The sequence below is a fragment of the Lissotriton helveticus genome, chromosome 5_1, assembly GCF_964261635.1.
Source record: "Lissotriton helveticus chromosome 5_1, aLisHel1.1, whole genome shotgun sequence".
NCBI classification, from domain to species: domain Eukaryota; kingdom Metazoa; phylum Chordata; class Amphibia; order Caudata; family Salamandridae; genus Lissotriton; species Lissotriton helveticus.
The window spans coordinates 2095569508-2095592554 of NC_136065.1; positions in this window are offsets into that span (position 1 = coordinate 2095569508).

A 23047-nucleotide genomic window follows, 5' to 3' on the forward strand; every position below is an offset into this window, starting at 1 on the left:
CAGTGATCACTCAACTTTACATAAATGTCTCTTTTCCATATTTGTCTTAAATACCTCAATATATGGCTTTGCTCCTCACCCAATCGAATATGGTGTACCATACGTTTCTGTACCGGGTCCTGTGTTATTCTATACGATTCCATTCCACTTTTTTGATGGGTCTGACTGAGTTCACTTTCACGAAGACAATTTCTAGATCGTTTCCCCTTTCTCCATTCAGTCTTCCCTTCAGAATCAGGTTTCTTTCACTCTAAAGAATAGGTGTGTGTGGAGATTTCTCATTTTCTCAAACTCACTCACAAAAAACGGACACTTTTGTATTTCTGCATATATGTTTACTCCTCCCTCTTTTTTTTGTCTTTTGCTTCTCACGTCTAAATAATTATTTACATGTCTGCACACAGTCATGGCTTTGGATTTGACCCCTCTCCTAATTTTCTAAATCAGGTCTCATCTTCCACTTTTCTAATATCCATTAAAAACCTGAATATTTCTTCCTTTCTCTTCTTTGAAATTTCTGTTTTAAAGTCATGAACTGTCTCGCCTTCATTACTGTCGATGTTTACCAAATACATCCGCTCCAGATTGGTCACAAATCCTGCATTCTTCATTCACACTTTTTCCATCATTTCTTTATGCCTTGTAATTAAATGTGTTCGTTCTCTTGCCGCATCTTATTAATATTATCTCGTATTTTTATACACCTCTCTTCATGCTCTTCACTTGGCTGCTTAATTTTACTGTCTGTTCCCAGGCCATTGTTAGCACATGCAAATGTTTTGCCCATCCTTATTGCAGGAGGTCAGCTTTATTTTTATTTATAAGATATTTGAAGGTCCATTTTCATGAACTCTTTGCCCAACTTGAAACTCTGTTATTTTATGATTTAGAATACCCCCTCTGCTGCGTTGTGTTACTTAGTTGTGGTACCGTATGTGAATTGGGCAGTGCTTTGACTAAAACAACCGTCATTAATTAAATAAACAAATATAATCAGAACTGGGAAAGTGTGACGTTTTCATTATGCTGGGTAATCTCACGTAATTTGCCAGACAAAATACCTAAAATTGTGGCATTACGCCTGGTTAGATAATTAAAGACAGTTCGGGCAAACATTCTATTGTGGGAGCACAGGAACAACTTTAACGATTAGCGCAATTATTCCTGTTATTTGCAGCACAGGTGTTGTTTGAATTATTATGCAGCCTTGTGCCCAAAATGAATGCAAGGACACATTTCATACTGAAATAGAGTGTTAAATGTCACATTTCCATTTCGTATACTTTCACAAAATGTTTTCTTATTTTGTTTCATAATTTCATGAAATTGCACAAAAGGAAGTTACACAAATTTTGCCCACCTTTAATGAGAACCTACTATTTGAGGCAAGTGCAAAACTGCCTTTGTACAAGTGATGAAAAAATGAAAGAACAGACAGTACCGCTCTAACAAATCAGGGGGCATATTATCATGGGGGCGATAGGCACTTTTTGCCGGTTTAGTGGCCGTTTTCGGCCGCTAAGCGCCGAAAATTCTATCGCCCTATTATCAAGCTGTCGCTAACAGCAGTTAGCGACAGCTTGAAGGCAATAGCGAGCGGTTTGGGGCCCGCTTTGCATGTCAGCGATATTTATCGCTAATGACATGCAAAGTGGGCGTACCCAACCCGTTAGCGACTGAAAGCAGTCGATAACGTCGCTATCGCCCATTCACAAGGCTGGCGTAGCGATGAAAATATTCCCGCTATCGCCAAAAACTAACGCCTGCTCTGACCAGTTCTTAGCCATATTATCCAATGGGAGGTCGATTACATGGCTAAGAGCATTTCGTCGCTAATGCGAGAATATCGCTATATTCTCAGCGATATTCTCGCATTACGCCGCTATCGCTGAATATTTTAGCGCTATGGAGAAAAACGTTGCTAATAGCATGTTTTCTCCGCTAAAATATCCAGCGATAGGCAGCGATAAAAAAAAAGTCGCAAAGCACATTTAGAGATAAATATCGCTAGTTGTTGGTAATATGCCCCCAGATTCGCTGAACATAGGTGCTGGAGAGGAACCGTCGATCGAAATAGGCCTTGTAACAATGTTTTTCCAACTCACTGCATTTCTACGTTTTTTAATGTTAGTTTTACCACTCCGATTACACCCAAAAACAGCACACCCTAAGACAAAAACAACTCTGAAGTTATAAGATACTCTGTGAGCTCTAATTCTCTTAAAACGAAGCATCCAGAGAGCTGCCACCCCTCTCAAACAAAGGAAACTCGACCAAGAGACCCTTGCAGGCTGCCAAATCCCAAAGAAAGATTATTTTTCAAACTAAATGGGTTACACCTCTATGAAAAATGTCCATTGAATTCCACGTCTTGTTTGTTCATGGTCTGAAAGTGTACATGTTACTTGGCGCCATCAGGAGTTATCCCTCTCAAGACATGTTCTCTGGGGCAGGCTCTCTGGTCCTGCTTGTGACTAGTTGCTCGGTCAGTTTCATCCAAGGGTCCAGGGTAGACATGTTGATATAGGAGAGTGATTGTAGAAATGACAAACAAGGACAACATAGGGCCTGATTCGTAATAGAATTTGTACCAGACCCATAATTTTGTTTGGGTGTAAATTAGCTGAAGTTTGGAAATCACAAATATTTCGAATTACACACATGGAAAGTAATATGGCGTTAAATTGCATCATGTCACCAAACAGCACCTCCTGGGCTGTTTACATTACCCAGCCCCTCTAACCTCAGTGCCTACTAGGCAATAGTAACTTTAGTCCCAACTAAGGGGCCTATTATGATGGCAGGTCCGTCCGCCACCTCCGAGGTGGAGGGACACCGCCACCATATTAGAGCTTTTCCGCCACGGTCGGAAGGCGACCGCGGCAGAAAAGCAGAGGTTCGGTCTTCCCGTCCGCCGTTGACCCCCCCAGCCAACCTAATCTGTCTTTGAAGGCACCGCAGCGGTCAATCCGCTTCCTCCGGGCCGGCAGTGGCTTCCGCCGGCCCGGAGGATGCGGAAATTATAACATAATATAGCTGTATCTACGTAGATAACATTGCAGTATAGAAATTAGGGCTAAAATAGCACACTACATCAAATGAGCACCATTCGGGCACCTATTTTGATTTGGCCACTGTAAATTTACTCCGGACTAAACACTACATGCACTTGCACTAGTCTCACGCTTTTAAACTTTATTCTGAATATGAAGACTGATTTACAATAAACGTCCTATTCCATCAAATTTTCCATGACCCCCTTAATTTCAGTTAATGAATCTACCAGTCACGTATCATTCAGAAAGTATTCTAGCTTGTTTGTAAACCTAGGTTTGTCCTTTTATCCCTTTCGAAACGGACTTGGCAATACCCATTATCTTAGTTAGAAAACAATTTGACCTAATGTCTATGGGACCTATTACGATGTCGGTCTTAAGGCCTCTGACCTGAGGTCGGAGGCCTTTACGACCGACATTGTCGTTTCCGTTCCGACCGGCTGATTTTGATTCAGCTGGTCGGATTCGAAACTTGCAAGTCATTCTGGCTGGCTTCCGACAGGCTCAAGGAGCCCGTATGCCAGTTGGAACCACCTTTAATCCAAATGGACACCAGTTTACGCCATCCGGATCACAATGCACGGTTTCCGGCAGGGTTTCTATGCCTGTCTTTCCAACATGGAAACTTTTCCTCTGTGGCCTCCGGTTGGTGGCTGAGGGGGCACCAGCCCTGTTAATCCCCGCACCTCATGGAAGGCACCATAAGGTGGCAGGCACCATAAGTTGCCTGCCACGGGGTGCAGGGATTAACACCACCTCACATTTCGCTAAGGGAGCTTGTACTATGGCCGGTTTACTGCCGTAACACATGCTCCCATAGGGAAATGTCGGAATGAGACTGCACCACGTGCAGTCGCATCATAATGAGGTGGTCGGGACCGCCGACTGGAGGTAGGTCTGGCCCGTTTCCGAGACGGTTGCGGCCACCCAACATCGTAATAGGCCCCACAGTATTACTCAAGAGTGATTTGAGATTTGAAAAGCAAAGAGAATATAGGGCCACTGAAACCAAGCTATATCCAGTGAATGAGCCCTAATTAGGGCAAAATGGATCTTGGGGTGCTTGTGTCATGGTTCAGGGAGGACCTGGCCTGGTAGTTTGGGCTGAACTATTCTTTTTGAAGCAGGGTCATGACTAATTTCTATATGGCTGGGTCCAACCAAAGGTGTCTGCAAAATACCCATGAACAGGGATGCGTCCCTGAGTAATTACTAGTGGTTGAAACTAATTCAAGAAGTCCATCCATCACTTTTTTGTATATTTCATTGCAACACCCAAAGTGGGACAGGTATGCTAAGACATGGGTCCTGCCCATACTGTGCCACTGGAACCAAGCTATACCTGGCTGTTGAGCACTCATAAGGGTGAAGCCGGTTTTGGGTTGTTTGTGTTCCGGTTCAGGGAGGCTGCACTGTTCCTATTGGAGCAAGGTCAAGATTGATTTGCATATGGATGAGTATTTTGGTTCCATTATATTCATCAGGGAGTTTGTTCATTTGTGATGTTTCCAGAAGTACTTTGTCCAAACCACAATGCCGTTATTAATCTTATAAAATCCTGCATTTAAGCCATCTTCATGGCCTTTTATATGTAAACATTTCGTCGATAGCCAGCGGAATTTCCTCCTCCAAGGTTTCCGTCACCACGGGCTCTTTTTGTTCATCTGTGAGGGTAGGTGGCTCAAGGTTTTGCCTGAAGAGGTCTTCCCCCATGTCATGATGAGGAGTCTCAGATAATTATAGTGTCTTATATTAAGAGGCACATTCCTCTGTAATTTCAAGAGGTTCTGTTAACAGTTTGTCAGTGTCAATCTATGTAAAGGGTGTGCATTTGGAGGCTTCAACCTCCGTAAATTGTGCCGTATAAAGTCTTTCAGCCTTCTCGCCTCTTTCATAGTTTCTTTGCTTTAACCTAAATAGCAGTGATTCGACTCTAGTACTAAATGTCATGTTCAGATGGAATTCAGCTTTAGTGAGGGCTCTCATTGCTTCTTGTGTGTGAGAAGTGTTACAATCTAGATGAAGCGGTTGCCCTACTAACTTCAGTCAGTCTTTCTCGTTATTTTCCATAGCCGCACCTTTCATTACTTCACCTCTAGGATACGCATTTCCAGCTGCCCATAGAGAATATGTTGATTTTTAACAGTACCCTCATTATTTTCCATATAAGTCTGCAAAAAAGGAGCACAACTTTTCCTTCTCCTTGGGGCACATGAATCTTCCCGTATTCATGAGCCGTTGACCCAGTGGCATTGGTATGAGTGTAAGGTCTAAGTGGATCTATGAGATCACGCCTGAGACTGGACTCAGCACTTTCATCGATGACAGATGTCTGTTAAGTAGTCCTACAGTCACCAACATGAATCCCTAATCCCATACGCACATGAACTGGAATGTGTAGTTTCTTACTCATAGATGTAGTCTCCATGGTTTTTTTAAGACACGGTCAATCATCAATTCTCATAATATTAGTCTGTTCCCATTATGGTCAGCATCAGGCCCACCTGAGCGTTCTAGGTGAGGGCCAGGCACTTGTTTTTCCAGTCGCCAACTATTAGTGTCTATGTTTTCCCAAAACTATCTATCAATCTAGATAAAGACGAGAAGAAGCTTGTCTTATCCCCCACCGGAGCATAGGTCGAACCAAATATCAGAGTTGCCTTTTGTATTTTTCATTTTGTGAGTTCTCCATCTGCCGGTGTGCTCAATGACCTGGCTGGTAATGCTTTGTGAGTTAAAATAGACTCCCCTTTCTTGCTATGTTCCAGTGGAGTGTGTACTGTGTCTTCCCCTCGCCCAGTACCAGCATAGACAACTTTCCTGACCCGGTCATGTTTTAATGTTTTATACTTTACACCAAACAAATCGGTCATCTGTATTAGGGATACATCATTTTTTATCTATGAAAAATAGGTCTTTTTCATTTTTATATATTGCCTCAGTCCATTCATATTGAAAGATACCACTGAAAGGAAGAATTTGACAGGCATTGTACCGGTACCAAAGATTCAAGGAGGGTACACAAAAGATGATCAGATGTGTAGTTAAAGCGGTGACATAGCTGTGTACCTCACTGTAACTATACAGCTGCTCTACTCACTTCCAGATAATGGCATACTAAGTGTTTCGCGGGGCACTGATACTCTGTATAGTCCATTCTATTTCCATTGGGAAATCCCCTTCCTGGTGGTTGACCTGTTGAATAGTATACAACATCTGGTTCAAAATTCTGTGATTATTTCAAGGTTGTACAGGAGGAGGGACAGTGGGATTCACCAGTTGGGAGGATTGTTTACATCTATTTGTGAATTACAGCAATGCACACCTTTTGCTTGGTGGGTACCTGCCACATGAGTAACTACACTCTTTGAACCCCAGACCAGACAACTTCCTCTTCCCCTCTTAATGTGGATAAAAGATTTGGTGATGGCCAAACACACCCTTCTATCTTCATTCATCTTACAGAGGGTTACAGCATGCGAGCAGGTGGTGAGTGTAATGTCTGGTGTTCCTCATTAAGTCCATGTATAAACATTATTTTTCTTTGCCTTATCTTCCCCCTTTCCATTTTCTGCAGCAGCATTTTCCATTATCCAACAATATCTCTGCTCAATGTATCATGCCCTTACCACAGTGTTTAATGGCCACAATTTGTGAATGTAACCCCTGGACACTGCAATCTACCATAAAGAGCAGCTTTCCCAGGCACATCTCGTCACAGCAATAACACAGCAATAAAGCATCCCTCCTACTTTTTTTTTTTTAGAATTTTATATCGAGCAAACTCGACCTGAGACATTGGGGATCAGAGCGCTTTACATGAGCACCAGTTTCGTTACAGATGGACACATAAATAGTTTTTTGTTATGCACGGGGATGTAGAGAGCCATTCGGGCTCTCCACTACAATGTTGCGCTTTACACGCATCCTCACACCCCTCAGGGCGGGCACGCCCCGAGGGTATAATAAAGAGAGCGGAAGACCGCTCGTGGTCTTCGCAGCAACCACTAACCTGTGTCCCGTGTCCCTGTTTGCAGAAGTCCCCGGTCCACGTGGTAGGCCCTTGACCTACCATCGCACATTGGCGACAAGGCCGGTTTGAGGCCACGTGTGCCGACCAGTCTCCGGCCCGGGAAGTGCCTGCACGCCGCCGGCTGGTGGCACGAGAGCTGCGGGGCCCACCCGCGTCGCTGCCCGAATCTGCCTGTGCTCCGGCTCGAGGCCCGCCCACGCGTCTCCCCATCGGGAACGCCTTCAGCTGGCGGGGCTGGCCGCGAGACGCCCGGGGGTGAGTCAGCCTGCTTCCCCCGCCTGCGCTACGTCTCTCGGCCCGCCTGGCCCCACGGCAGCGGCTCCGGGCACCGTTTCCACACCCCCTGCATCACGCGCAGGCGTCGCCACGCGCACGAGGCCCAGGAAGAGGGGCGTGTCGGCGCGTACAGCGCAGAGGAAAGCAATTAAGGAGCGGGGCCTCTCACACCCCAGAGCCGGCACATGTGGGGGCACACATCGCCGCGCGGCCTAGAGGAAGGCACAGCATCGAAGTCAAGGCCTGAGTGATCAATCATTGGCCACTGCAACAGCCATTAGACACTGGGGAGGTCCAAGAACCCCTATTTGAGATGCCTGGCAAGGCCCACTTGCTGCCCAGAGTCAAGCACAGGTGCCATCAGGCATTGGCAAGCACAACCGATATTCTGGGTGGAGCACGGGCGTGGACAGCAGATCCACGTCACCCAGCCACAGAGGGTGACAGTGCGCAGCACATCAGGGAAGCGCGCCCGAGACCACGTGCCAGTCAGCAAGCCAGCCACAGGCCAAGAGGGTGCCGGACGGAATTCGTGCTTCGTGGCCCACACTGAGTTATGTCACTCACCGCAACAGGAGCAGCAGGAGCGGCAGCTGCAGTCCAATCAGGGGGTGGACAGCAACCAGGTCCGGCGCAGCCCCCGGCCATGATCCCTGCGCCCCAGCCACATCACCATGCGCACACAGGCGCAGCACCACTCGATCCGTTCAGCGAGGCGGCAGATCCCACGACTGCGGCGCCCAGGTGGAAGGCCTGGATTGGGAGGCTCAACCATTACTTCAAGGGGACCTGCGAAACAGACGGGGAGGTCAAAAGGTCCCTTCTCATCCTATATGGAGGCACGGAGATATACGATCTCTTCGAAACGCTCCCCAATACTGGGAATGACGACGACTATGACGCGGCAGTTACCGCGCTCAATGCACACTTCGACCCCCAGTTCAACCAGGACTTTGAAAAATTCAAGTTCAAACGGGCGTGGCAAACGGAGTCGGAGTCAGTAGACATGTTCTACACACGGTTGCGCCGGCTGGCCAACACCTGTCCCTTCGCCAACCCGAAGGAAGAGATCAGAGATCAAATCATCCTGGGGTGTCGCTCCAAGTTGTTGCGGAAACTCATCCTCCGTCAACCGGGGATATCGCTGGACAAAATACTAATCCTTGCCAGGTCCCACGAGCTGTCAGATGCGAGAGCGGAGGAAATGGAAGCCGCCCTACACACTCCGGTGGCCACGCCGGCACAGTCCAGAGCCGCGCCGGTCAAAGAGGAGAGGGTGGATGCGATTCAGAGGAGGCCGCCAGCGAACCGCCAACAAGCCAAGACCGCATCCGGAAGCACGTGCGGATATTGCGTCGAAGATCATCATGCCACGGCATCATGCACAGCGAAAGGAAGGACCTGCTCAAAATGTGGTCGACTAAACCATTTTGCGAAGGTGTGCCGCGGAGGAAGATACAAAGCTACCGCCACCAAGACCAGAGGCCTGCCGCAACGCGTCGCCAACTGTCACTAGACCAGGAATCGTCACCACCACCACCAGACAGTCAAGCCCAGGAGAGACGACCGAGATACGAAGATGACGAAGATGACGAAGTGTACGTTGTCTCCTATGTCAGCAGAGCATCCACAAGGAGAAGACCCCCACCGATGTGCTCGGTACATGTGGACGTCACAGAAGTAAGAGCTCTTATCGACACAGGAGCCTCTGTGAACGTTATGGACTCAGATCAGTATGAAAGAATGTCGCCCAAACCTGTCCTGGCTCCCTCGCGTGCGAGGATATACACCTAAGGAGGGACGGAACCGATGACGCTGAGAGGGGTGATACAAACCACCGTCGTGAACGGTGAATACTCGACAGACACCAAGTTCCACATAACAGAAGGAAAGAAGGGCACCCTGCTAAGCTGCCACACAGCAGAGGACCTGGGATTGGTGTTCTTCGCCAACCAAGTTCATCAGTCACATGCGGATACCCTGCTGAAAGAATTCCCAGAGCTGTTCCAGGGTCTAGGGAAACTCAAAGGGAAGAAGTTCCGGCTGCACATCGACACCTCTGTGAGGCCTGTAGCCCTTCGGCATCGGCGAGTGCCATTCAACCTGCAGCCGCAGGTGGAAGAGGAACTCAGGAAATTAGAGGACCTTGGTGTGATTGAAAAGGTGTCAGGTCCGACACCATGGGTGTCCCCCTTGGTTGTGGCTCCCAAGCCCAAACAACCAGGGGCGATCCGCCTGTGCATAAATATGAGGCTTCCGAACATGGCCGTGAAGAGGGAGAGGCATATCACGCCCACCATGGACGACATCGTGGCCGACCTGAATGGGGCGAAATGGTTTTCGAAGCTAGACCTCAACTCGGGATACCATCAGCTCGAACTGGAATCAGAGATCCGGTACATAACCACATTTTCGACACACGTAGGCCTACGCAGATACAGGCGGCAAAACTTTGGGGTCTCCTCAGCCGCGGAGGTATTCCAGAACGCAATACGCGAGGTACTGTCGGGGCTGAGGGGAGTGATCAACCTCAGCGACGACATCCTGGTATACTCCGATACCCTAGAAGAGCACCATGCCCACCTTCGAGCCAACTCCAAAGACTGGTCGACTGCGGCCTGACCCTTCACCGGTCAAAATGCTCCTTTTATCAAGAATCCATCGACTTCTTCGGATACACGTTCACAAGGGAGGGTCTGAAAGTAGATCCCAAAAAGGCGGAAGCGATCAGGACCGCCAGCATGCCGCAAAATCCCACGGAAGCGCGAAGCTTTCTTGGCATGGCAACGTACTGCGGGAGGTTCATTCCGAATCTGGCGGATCTGGCAGAACCTCTGAGAGCCCTCACGCGACAAAATCAAAAGTGGGACTGGACCGTAACCGCTAACAAGGCCTTTCAAGATATCAAGGCCAGCCTCCTAGACAAAACAGTGATGGCCTACTTCCAGCCCAGACGAAAGACGGAACTTGTCGTCGACGCCAGCGCGGTGGGCCTAGGCGCAGTGCTCCTGCAGGTGTATGGACCTGACGTGTGGAAGCCAGTAGCGTATGCCAGTAAAGCCTTGACGGACACAGAAACCCACTATGCCCAAATCGAACGCGAGGCACTGGCGATCAAGTGGGCGTGCCAGCATTTCCACCTGTACCTGTGCGGCCAGGAGTTCAGCGTGGTGACGGACCACAAGCCACTCGTGCCCTTGTTCACCGGGTCGTCTAGGCTAGCCCCCCCGAGGATCGAGCGATGGGCAGTCCAACTGCAAGGATACAACTTCAAAATCATGTTCAGGCCAGGAGCCCATAATCCCGCGGATTAATTGTCTCGCCACCCGGATGCCACCAAACCAGCACCACCCCTGGAAGACAGACCCGGAGTGGAAGCGTTTGTCCACATGGTATCAGAAGCGGCCTGCCCTGAGACCATGACGCTGCAAGAGATCGGGGAAGCCACGGCAAGAGATGAGACGCTGTCACGCGTCAAGAATGCCCTCGAGGGGAATCGCTGGGCCCGTTTCATGGACTGCGCGCAGGGCCTCCGGCCGGAGGTCAGCCACGCACGTCAGCAGCTATTGCAAGTCAGGAGTGAGCTGAGTGTAGGAGACGAAGGGGTGATTCTAAGATGACACCTCATCGTGGTGCGGGAAAGCCTTCAACCAAGAATACTAGCGATAGCACATGTGGGACACCAAGGGATGGCCAAAACAAAAGCTCGGCTGAGGAGCAAAGTGTGGTTCCCCGCCATGGACAGTAAAGTTGACGAGATGGTGCGATCCTGTCATGCCTGCACCATAACAGGTGGGGACCCGGTGCCAGCACCAGTCATAACCGAGGAACCACACCTCACACCGTGGACACACCTGAGCATGGACTTTGGAAGTTTCCCAGACGGCCGACACACGCTGGTTCTGGTCGACGCCTTCTCGAAGTTTCCAGTGGTGGAGGTGATACGTTTGGTTGCTTTCCCCCATGTGAAAAGAGCTCTAGACCAGGTGTTTGCTACAATGGGGCTTCCAGACGAAATCAAATTCGATAACGGACCGCCATTCAATGGCCGAGAATTCCGGAACTACCTTGAGAATCTCAAGATCAAACATAGAAAAATTACCCCACTGTGGCCCCAAGAGAACGGGGAGGTGGAGAGGCTTATGAGGACTCTAAACAGGGCACTAAGAATTGCAGTGGACAATGGGGACGATCCCGAAGCTGCCCTTGACCTGTTCCTAGGGGCGTACAGACAGACCCCCCCACAGCACCACCAAGTGTGCCCCCTCGCACCTGTTGTTCAAGAGGGCACTGAGGGACAGCATCCCGGCAGATCGCACATGGAGACCAAGCGAGAGAGATGAAGATGCTGTTCAAGCTAGGAGGCGGGCCACGAATCAGAAGGCAAGTGAAGCACAGCATGCGAAGGAACCAACCCTGCGCGTAGGGGATCCTGTGGTGATCCGAGATCGACACCCAGGGTGGAAATTCCGAACCCCCTACGAACCGGAGGTGTGGACAGTGGACAAGTTCCAAGGAACCATGGTCACCGTCCGGAGAGGTCATCAGAGCGTGACTCGCAACGTGTCATGTTTCAAGAAAGCGAGAGACAACAATGTGAGCCAAGAGGAGGAAGATGACATCAGTCCTAGCTTCAATGGGTCGCCTACGAGGGCATGGCCAGGAGACAGAGAGGGAGCAACGTCACCAGGTGTGGTCAGGCCAGAGATCAGACCCACTGCGGGTGAGGCGCTCACCCACTCCGGAGGAGAGAGAGGCGAGACGACCCCGGCTGGGGTTGTGGTGTCCCCGCGTATCCGAAGCCAGAGATACAACCTTCGGCCCAATCCGGGCCCGAGCCAAAGATTGAGAGACTTTGCATGGACTTCGCTGTGATGCCCTGCGATAGGTGAAGGAGCGGACTAAATTGAAGGAGGGATGTAGAGAGCCATTCGGGCTCCCCACTACAATGTTGCGCTTTACACGCATGCCCACACCCCTCAGGGCGGGCACGCCCCGAGGGTATAATAAAGAGAGCGGAAGACCGCTCGTGGTCTTCGCAGCGAACCACTAACCTGTGTCCCGTGTCCCTCTTTGCAGAAGTCCCCGGTCCACATGGTAGGCCCTTGACCTACCATCGCACAGGGGACATTAAGTGATTTGCCCAGAATCACAGGATGTTGTGCGTCATTGCCAAGGCTCGAACCCGGTTCCCCAGCTTCGCGGTTGACCGCTCTAGCCGTAAGGCTACATCCTCTCTCCAACACCTTCTCTATGTTCCATATAGCATGTCACATTTGACAGATTACTGTGGATAAAAGTGTCACTCCCAAACAACACAGTTGGTGCCCTTGACAAGTCACCAGGTAGAAATCTGGACTTCACTCTGGTTGCATCTTTCTCTCACATTTGTGTCACTTTCTCAAGTCTTTCTCTTTATTCTTGATCTCCCCTTGCGGGAGTAGCAGCTCCTGGAGGGAGTGCTGCGGGGTGGTGGGGTGGGGGAGGGGCAGGGTGAAGGGTAGTAAACTACGGCATACAGCCGAACAGAGTTGAGTAACTAAATAAATAAATAAAACAAATTACATTGCGCGCGCTGCATCGTCATGTGCACCATTTGCCATTTTGCGATGCAGCGTGTGCAATGTAATTCGTTTTATTTATTTATTTAGTTACTTAAATCCGTTCAGCCGTTTGCCGGAGTTTATTACCCCCCACCATGCCCTGCCCCGCCCTCCGCCCCGCAGCACTCACACGAGGAGCCGCCACAGAGTAATACAGAGACAACACAACACAATAAGAAAAATTGCACTTTAATTTAGAAAAATGTAGTACATTTTAATAAATAAATCAAGGCATAAACAACGAAAATCAAAGTCGGAAGAACTAGAAATATGCAATATTGTAATTTTTCCTGAGAAAATAGTGCCAAAATGCACAAAGTGCCAATGGTGGAAATCTGGTTGCGCCGGACCAGGACAAAGTCACAAGTCCAGGCTGACCACGGTGGATTGCGAGCTGACTACAGGGACACAGTTAGGCCCACTGAACACGAGTACCTTAAGCCCTGTTTGCAGAGTGTTGGGAGGTCCTGCGTCATGAATGCATTACTTAGTTGAGGCGATGCTTCTGTTCAAAGAAGCTCCAGAGATGAAATGTAGAGCCCTGTGTCATTGTCGAGGATCCTGTTGATGAGGGCTTACAATGCAAAGTCCGGTGTTGAGGATGCGTTGTGCAGTCGAGGTGATGCCTCAGTTCCGAAGAGCTACAAGGCTCCGATGCAAGAACCTGCGTCGTTGTCAAGGCAGCCATTGATGAGAGATTTGGGATGTGTGGGTCTGCGAAGTGGAAGCTTCGCACATCGGTGGCTCTGATTTGGGCTGCGAGGTTGATGTGAATTCTTTGCACAAAGCCCAACTGTCAACTAGACGCAGTCATGTGACCCAGTGACAGGCTGCACTCACTAAATGACATGGGCAAGAAAAAGCTAACTTTCTAAAACTGCAGTTTTCTAATTTTGAATTTGAAATCTGACTTTACCATAAGACAGGATTTTTCATTACAATTCCAAAGGCATCAAACATGAAATGTTCATCTGTTCCCATTTGGAAGTTACAGATTATTAAATGTCATAAGGTAATTCCAATGTTATCCTAAGACAGAGGTAGGTCTTGCTGATGTGTAAAATGACTTTAGGAGTTTCCAGGACCAGGACATGTAAAACTTAAAAGTACATGTTTAACCTTGTAAATACCCTGCCCAGGGCCTACTCTAGTGGTGACCTATATGTACTAAAAAGGAAGGTTTAGGCCTGACAAGAAGTTTATCTTGCCAGGTCCAAATGGCAGTTTAAAACTACACAGACAGGCTGCAATGGCAGGCCTGAGGCATGCTTCAAGGGATACTTAAGTAGGTGGCACAATCAATTCTGCAGCCCACTAGTAGCATTTAGTTTACAGGCCCTGGGCACAGGTAGTGCAACTTAACTGGGAGCTTACAAGTAAATTAAATATGCCAATTTGGAATAGGCCAATTGTGCCATGTGTTAAGGTGCAAGCACTTCAGGACTGGTTAGCAGTGGTAAAGGACGCAGATTCCTAAGAGTAACCGTGGGTGGTGAGCTCCACTCCGCCCTCGGAGTGTGTGGAAAATGTACCTACTTTGCGTTCCTCAGAGAACGCGGAGTAGGCAAATCTCTGCACACTCCGCGATGGAGCAGAGCTGGCCAGCCCTGACTCCCACCCACCCTATTTACAATTAATACATCTTTTCGAAGATGCCTTTAAAATAAATAAACAGTTTTCACCGAGAACGCAATGAAGACGAGGAGGGCTGCCCGGGGACTCCGTAGCTTAAGGCAAGGTTCTTTTTATTTATTTTAAAGGCGTTTTTGAAAAGTTGTATTAATTATAAATAGGGCGGGTGAAGTAGCAGAGCTACGCGGAGCGCCACAGATTTTTTTCTCAGGTCCGTTGAGATCCGCAGAGCCCCACTATGCCCTGGCTTACCTAAAAGCCAACAAAACAAGTTCAGAAAACAGGAAAGTAAAGGCAAACGATTTGGGGAAGACCCGGCAGAGAGGGCCAAGTTCAACAGTCTCTTATTGATGTCTGCCTACACTAACTGGCAACAAACATCAGTTTACAGTGTGTTATTGATGTCTGCATAATCTGCCTACCCTAAGCAGGTGCCACAAACAGAGCAGTTTATATTGTGGTATTGGTGTTTACCTACACTAAGCACATGAAGCAAGTAATAGTAATTACAGGCAGTTACTGATGTCTCCCTACAATAACTACATGATGCAAATAATACTGCATTTACAGGCAGGTATTGATGTCTGCCTACATTAAGCACACAATGGGAATAATATTGTGTTTATAGACAGGTAGGGATGTCTGCGTACGCTAAGTATACATGATGCAAGTAACGTAGTGTTTACAGATAGTTATTAATGTCTCCCTTAACTGTGCACATGATGCAAGAAATGTAGCGTTTACAGACACGGACTGATGTCTGCCTATTTTAGGCATATGATGCAACCAATACAGTGTTTACAGACATGTACGCATGTCTGCCTACACTATGCACATTAAGCAAGTAATGTAGGGACATTTTAACAAGGAATAGCGATATTTATCGCAAAAAGCTCTTAGCGCATTTTTTTTTATCATCGCTGCCTATTGCTGGATATGTTAGCGGAGAAAACATGCTATTAGCTAAGTTTTTTTCCATTGTGCTAAAATATCTAGCGATATCGGCGAAATGCGTGAATATCGCTGGAAATCCAGCGATATTCACACATTAACACCAATGGGGACTTAACCTGACAATCCACCTCCCATTGGATAAACAGGTAAGTCATGTTTTTAGCAGGCGTTAGATTATAGCAATAATCGCGCTTAGCGCGATTTTTTTTATCGCTTCGCCTGCCTTATTAATAGGCATAGCTGTGTTAGCGACTGCTTTCAGTCGCTAACAGTTTGGGTACGCCCACTTTGCATATCATTAGCGTTGAATATCGCTGATATACAAAGCGGGCCCCAAACCGGTCACTATCACCTGAAAGCTGTTGCTAACTACTGTTAGCAACAGCTTGCTGATAGGGCGATAAAAATATTGCCGCTTTAGCGGCAAAAAGTGCAGCTAAAGCGGCGATATGACCCTTGATAATATGCCCCGTAGTGTTTACAGACAGTTATTGATGTCTGCCTATACGAAGTACAAGATGCAAATAAAGGATGGTTTAATGCTAGTGCGCCCTAACGAAGCTTAAGGTGCAATAGTGCTCCCTAACACCATCCTTACGCAGGCTTCTTGTACGAGTTAATGCTTGTTAAAATGAGTGTTTTCAATTGTTAGGCTGCCTTGCTTAATGTGCTCTCTATTGAACACATTTACGCTACATTTGTATCTCATTTCTAGTTCATTGTTAGAAAAATGAAGGCGTTCTGGCCCTCTTAACACTTTCCAAATAGCAAAAAACAAGACTGGTGCCCTTTATTCCCCCAGTCTGTGGCTGAGCCCCCACATTTAGCTCACCTAGAGCAACACAGAACAAGCTAAGATCTCACACTGCTTAGACTGGCCTTGCTCAGTGGCAGAGCCTTATTTTTTTCATTTTCACAGGGAAGCTGAGGACATGATCCCTCCAGCAGATGGGCGGAAGGAAAGAGCTCCAGTGGCTTCTGGGAGAAAGGCGAGATGGTTCACCTTCAGTTGTGGTCAGGTCACCCAGAAGTAGGTATTGAGTGAACAGTGAGGACTTGATGTTTCTTCCCTGCACACTCTTGACTCTTCCCTGAAGATAGCTGGTCCTTGGGGGTCTCTGGCCAGGAACCAGCAGGCTAGCATCAAGGACAGAGACGCTGGCTTCGCGGCACCGGCTCGTGCGTAGACTTTCGGCGTTGCTAATCCTATTCTTCTGCTGAGGATTGAGCCTTTCTTTTTTTTTCCATGTGAGCATTTTTCCTTGGCTGCAGAAAAAGGCTGCTTAACCACAAGCCACTGCGCTGCCAAGAACCGTCAATCAGCCCTGCTTAGGTCTACATTATATGTTTCAGTTACCAGTTTTTGACTGTCATTTACTGCAGGACTACCTCACACATTGACATAGAAAACTTCTGGCACTCAGAGGGTCTTGGCATTCTTCAGTGAACCAGCATATGCAGCCTCTTCAGACTAGAAAGCCTTTTAATTAGATTTAAACCTAGGAGGCACTTGCAGCTTCTCGCGGAGTCTTCGGCAGCAGTGCTGTGGCGCTACAAGGAACCCCGCCGCCCACGGGGTGGGGTGAATTATTTGGCTGCAAACAAGCGCACAACGTTTCAAGCTCTAAAAGAAAACACCTTCAATTGTGTAACAAGAAGCAGAAGGCATGCAACAGACTACCATCAAAGAGAATCTTTATAAGCCATTTTTATACAAAATAAAACTGGCATGCAAGGGGAATTCATGAAGTTGTTGTTCAATATGGTTTGAACACAAATAGCTTGGATGCCCTTGGCCCCTGAGAATAAATGATAACGATAAAATGAATATGACAATGGCTTGATGGACAAGAGAAGCTTATGTTCTGGCTAAAACTAGGGGGCATATTATCAAGGGGCGCGATAGGCAATTTTCGCCGGTTTAGCGGCCGTTTTTGGCTGCTAAGCGGCAAAAATTCTATCGCCCCATTATCAAGCTGCCGCTAACAGCAGATAGCGACAACTTGAAGGCGATAGCGAGCGGTTTGGGGCCCGCTTTGCATGTCAGCGATATTTATCGCTAATGACATGCAAAGTGGGCGTACCCAAACCCTTAGCGACTGAAAGCAGCCGAAAACGTTGCTATCGCCTATTCACAAGGCTGGCGTAGCGATGGAAATATTCCCGCTATCGCCAAAAACTAACACCTGCTCTGACCAGTTCTTAGCCATGTTATCCAATGGGAGGTGGCTAACATGGCTAAGAGCATTTTGTCGCTAATGCGAGAATATCGCTATATTCTCAGCGATATTCTCGCATTACGCCGCTATTGCTGGATATTTTAGCGCAATGGAGAAAAACGTTGCTAATAGCATGTTTTCTCCGCTAAAATATCCAGCTATAGGCACCGATAATAAAAAGTCGCTAAGCGCATTTAGCGATAAATTTCGCTAGTTGTTGGTAATATGCCCCTAGGTGTAGTAGGTAGTGCTCTGCTGGTCCAATCAGATCTGTTTCTTGCTGCCCGTTCCCGCCGCTGCTCGCAGCTGTGCCCCTGACCACGAGGCGTGGTCTCTGCTCCTGGAACGCAGCGCCGCTCCTGCTGCCTGCGTGACCATTCTGTTCCTGCCCTGCACTATCGTCTGTCCCCCCTGTGCTGGGGCTGCTTTTCCCCGCTTTGCCCAGCCTTTCTTTCTTCCTGCCTGTCCTTTGCCCAGTCCGCTGTTTTTCCCGCTGTTTTTCCCGCCGTTTTTTTCCCGCTGTACCCCCGCCAACTCCCCGCTCCCCGCCGCTGCTCCCCCGCAGCCCCGCCCACCTCCACCTGGAGCCTTCCCACTCGCCGCCCCGCTCCCGCCTCCCAGCTGCCCCTCCCTCGCTCCGCCCCCTCCACTCTCCTCTTATGGCAGAGTGGCCAACGCGCAGCGTGCACGTGCAGCGGGCGCGACCTAAGCGCGCCGAAGGTGCGCCAAAGGTAAGCCCGTCTGCGCCCGTCCGCGCCTGGACCGCGCCCAGTGCCAGGACCCCTGGGCCCCGCAGACACCAGCGTACTCGCCGGACGTATGACGCCGCAGCCCTCAACGCACTCAACACCGGCAGTATCCCGGGATGCTACCGAGCCACACCGAGACGAACCCACGGACCCTTCAGCTGCCACGCCTGCAAGTTCACCTGCATCCGGACCTGCCCCGCACCTGCACCCGCCAAGCCGAACACCAGCAGCAACCACCTGAAGTGCATCCTCCTCAACACCCGCTCCATCCACAGACACGCCATCGAACTCTGGAACCTCCTCGACACCACAGCTCCTGACATCGCCTTCCTCACGGAAACCTGGATGAACGACTCCTCGGCGCCCGACATCGCCATCGCCATCCCAGAGGGCTACAAGATCACCCGAAGAGACCGCGACAACCAGACTGGAGGAGGCATCGCCATCATCTACAGGGACACCATCCGCATCAAGACCAACACCGACGACACCCTGACAACCGCCGAACACCTGCACTTCCAGATCCACACGGACCCCAAAACCACCCTCAGAGGCACCCTGATCTACCGACCCCCGGGACCACACACACAATTCAGCGAGGACATCGCCGACTTCATCAGCCCGCATGCCCTCCCCTCCGCTGACTACATCCTCCTGGGGGACATCAACTTCCACCTGGAGAACAACAACGACCGCAACACCACCACCCTGCTCGACAACCTCGCCAACCTCGGTCTCAAGCAGCTGGTGTCCACCCCCACCCACCTCGCCGGACACACACTCGACGCCATCTTCTCATCCAGCAAAGACATCGCCTTCAGCCACGCCACCGGACTCCACTGGACGGACCACAGCTGCGTCCACTTCACCTTCAAAAGAACGACGATCCACCACCACCAGCAACAGGTTGCTCGAAGAAGCTGGAACAAGATCACAGCCGACCAGCTCGCCACTTCCCTGAGCCAGCACCCTCCCGCCAGCTCAGCGAACCCCAGCCAGGCCGCCGACAACCTCACGAAGTGGATCAGCAACTGCGCAGACGAACTCGCCCCACTGAGGACCCCGCCCAGCCGACCCGGCAGCAAGAAGGCCCCATGGTTCACCGACGAACTCAAGAGCTCCAAGAAGAACTGCCGAGCCCTCGAGAAAGCCTGGAGAAGGGAACCAACACCGGATAACATGACCACCCTCAAGCTTGCCACCCGGAAGCACCACCAACTGATCCGCGCCACCAAGAAAACCGCATTCAAGGACCGGCTGGACAACAACGCACACAACAACAAGGAACTCTTCAACATCGTGAAAGAGCTCTCCAACCCCAACGCCGGAAACAACGACATCACCCCATCGCAAGACCTCTGCAACTCCCTCGCCTCCTACTTCCACAACAAGATCGCGGACATACACAACAGCTTCAGCACCCAACCGACGCACGCCACGACCGAACCACCGCCCCCCACCACCACCCTCCGAACCTGGACCCCGATCAGCACCGAAGACACCATCCGCACGATGAACTCCATCCACTCCGGATTTCCGACAGACCCCTGCCCTCACCACGTCTTCAACAAGGCCGACGCTGTCATCGCACCCCACCTGCGGGACATCATCAACACCTCCTTCGACACCGCCACTTTCCCGGAGAGCTGGAAGCATGCCGAACTCAGCGCCCTACTCAAGAAACCTACAGCGGACCCCACCGAACTCAAGAATTACCGCCCCATCTCGCTCCTCCCGTTTCCAGCCAAAGTCATCGAGAAGACCGTCAACAAACAGCTGGCTGCCTTCCTCGAGACGAATGGATCCCTCGACCGCTCACAGTCGGGCTTCCGAGCCAACCACAGCACCGAGACCTCCCTCATCGCTGCCACCGATGACATCCGAGCCCTGATGGACAACGGAGAAACAGCGGCCCTCATCCTCCTAGACCTCTCCACGGCTTTCGACACAGTCTGCCACCGCACCCTAGTGCAGCGCCTCAGCAACGTCGGAATCCAGGAGAAGGCACTGAAATGGATCGTCTCCTTCCTCGACGGAAGAACACAGAGAGTCCGTCTACCACCGTACAAGTCAGAGGCCACCGAAGTCATCTGCGGCGTCCCTCAAGGGTCCTCGCTGAGCCCCACCCTCTTCAACGTCTACATGAGCCCCCTCGCGGCCATCGCACGCCAACACAACCTCAACATCATCTCCTACGCTGACGACACACAGCTGATCCTCTCCCTGACCAACGACCCCGCCGCCGCCAGAGCCGACCTTCACGAAGGGATGAAAAACGTAGCCGAGTGGATGACGACCAGCCGCCTGAAACTGAACTCGGACAAGACGGAAGTCCTCATCCTGGGCTCCTCGCCCTCCGCCTGGGACGACTCCTGGTGGCCCCCCGCCCTGGGCACCGCACCCAAACCGACAGACCACGCACGCAACCTGGGCTTCATCCTGGACTCCTCCCTCTCCATGACCAGACAAGTCAACGCCGTCTCCTCGTCGTGCTTCAACATCCTGCGCATGCTACGGAAGATCTTCCGGTGGATCCCAACCGATACCCGGAAGACAGTCACCCAGGCCCTCGTCACCAGCCGACTGGACTACGGCAACTCCCTCTACGCCGGAACCACCGCCAAGCTACAGAAAAGACTCCAGCGGATCCAGAACACCTCGGCCAGACTCATCCTCGACATCCCATGACACAGCCACATCTCCGGACATCTAAGAAACCTGCATTGGCTCCCCGTCAACAAAAGAATCACCTTCCGTCTCCTCACCCACGCACACAAAGCCCTACACGATCAAGGCCCGAGCTACCTCAACAACCGCATCAACTTCTACGCTCCCAAACGCCATCTCCGATCAGCCAATCACGCCCTCGTGCCGTCCCCCGCATCCGAAGAACGACAACAGGAGGAAGGTCCTTCTCCTACCTGGCCGCCAAGACCTGGAACTCCCTCCCGACCGACCTGCGACTGACCCAAGACCACCTCTCCTTCAGGAAGAAGCTCAAGACCTGGCTGTTCGAGCAGTAGCAGCACCCCCCTCCCCAAGCGCCTTGAGACCCTCCGGGTGAGTAGTGCGCTATACAAATGTCTTGATTGATTGATTGATTGATTGATTGATTGATTGATTGCAACATTGATTGGTGTAAGGGTTTGCACCAGTCAATGTCCTTGGGTGGTGAATGGAGGTTCCTGCTTCTGACATCACTCAGCCCCGCCTCGTTTGCTAATGGCAGTTCCGCATCTGTTCTCCTAGTCTTATGTTTCTCAAACATTCACAACAGGCCTACTTAAATAAGGGCAGCTCCGGAGCGGGGACAATACCCAGGTAATTTCTTGAACTATTCTTCCTTATAGAGTGTATAGCAGCCAAAGAGGCAATGTTACTGTTTTGCTGAGTGTATAGCAGCCACAGAAGCAATGTTACTGTGCCGCTGAGTGTATAGCAGCCAAAGAGGCAATGTTACTGTTTTGCTGAGTGTATAGCAGCCACATAAGCAATGTTACTGTGCCGCTGAGTGTATAGCAGCCAAAGAGGCAATGTTACTGTTTTGCTGAGTGTATTGCAGCCACAGAAGCAATGTTACTGTGCCGCTGAGTGTATAGCAGCCAAAGAGGCAATGTTACTGTTTTGCTGAGTGTATAGCAGCCACAGAAGCAATGTTACTGTGCCGCTGAGTGTATAGCAGCCAAAGAGGCAATGTTATTGTTTTGCTGAGTGTATAGCAGCCACAGAAGCAATGTTACTGTGCCGCTGAGTGTATAGCAGCCAAGGAGGCAATGTTACTGTTTTGCTGAGTGTATAGCAGCCACTGAAGCAATGTTACTGTACCGCTGAGTGTATAGCAGCCAAAGAGGCTATGTTACTGTTTTGCTGAGTGTATAGCAGCCACAGAAGCAATGTTACTGTGCCGCTGAGTGTATAGCAGCCAAAGAGGCAATGTTACTGTTTTGCTGAGTGTATAGCAGCCAAAGAGGCAATGTTACTTTTTTGCTGAGTGTATAGCAGCCACAGAAGCAATGTTACTGTGCCGCTAAGTGTATAGAGCCAAAGAAGCAATGTTACTGTGCTGCTGAAAGTATAAAGCCAAAGAAGCAATGTTATTGTGCCGCTGAATGTATAGCAGCCACAAAATGCAACGTTACTGTGTGGCTGAATTTATAGCAGCCAAAAAAGCGATGTAACTGGGTGGCTGAATGTATAGCAGCCAAAGAAGCAATGTTACTGTGCTGCTGAGTGTATAGAGCCAAAGAAGCAATGTTACTGTGCTGCTGAATGTACAGAGACAAAGAAGCAATGTTACTGTGCCGATGAGTGCATAACAGCTAAATAATCAATGTTACTGTGTTGCTGAGTGTATAGCAGCCAAAGAAGAAATTTTACTGTATCGCATAATGTATGGAGCCAAAAAAGCGATGTTACTGGGTGACTGAATGTATTGCCGCCAAAGAAGCAATGTTACTGTGTCTGAGTGTGTAGCAGCCAAAGAAGCAAAGTTACTGTGCCGCTGAATGTATAGCAGCCAAACTAC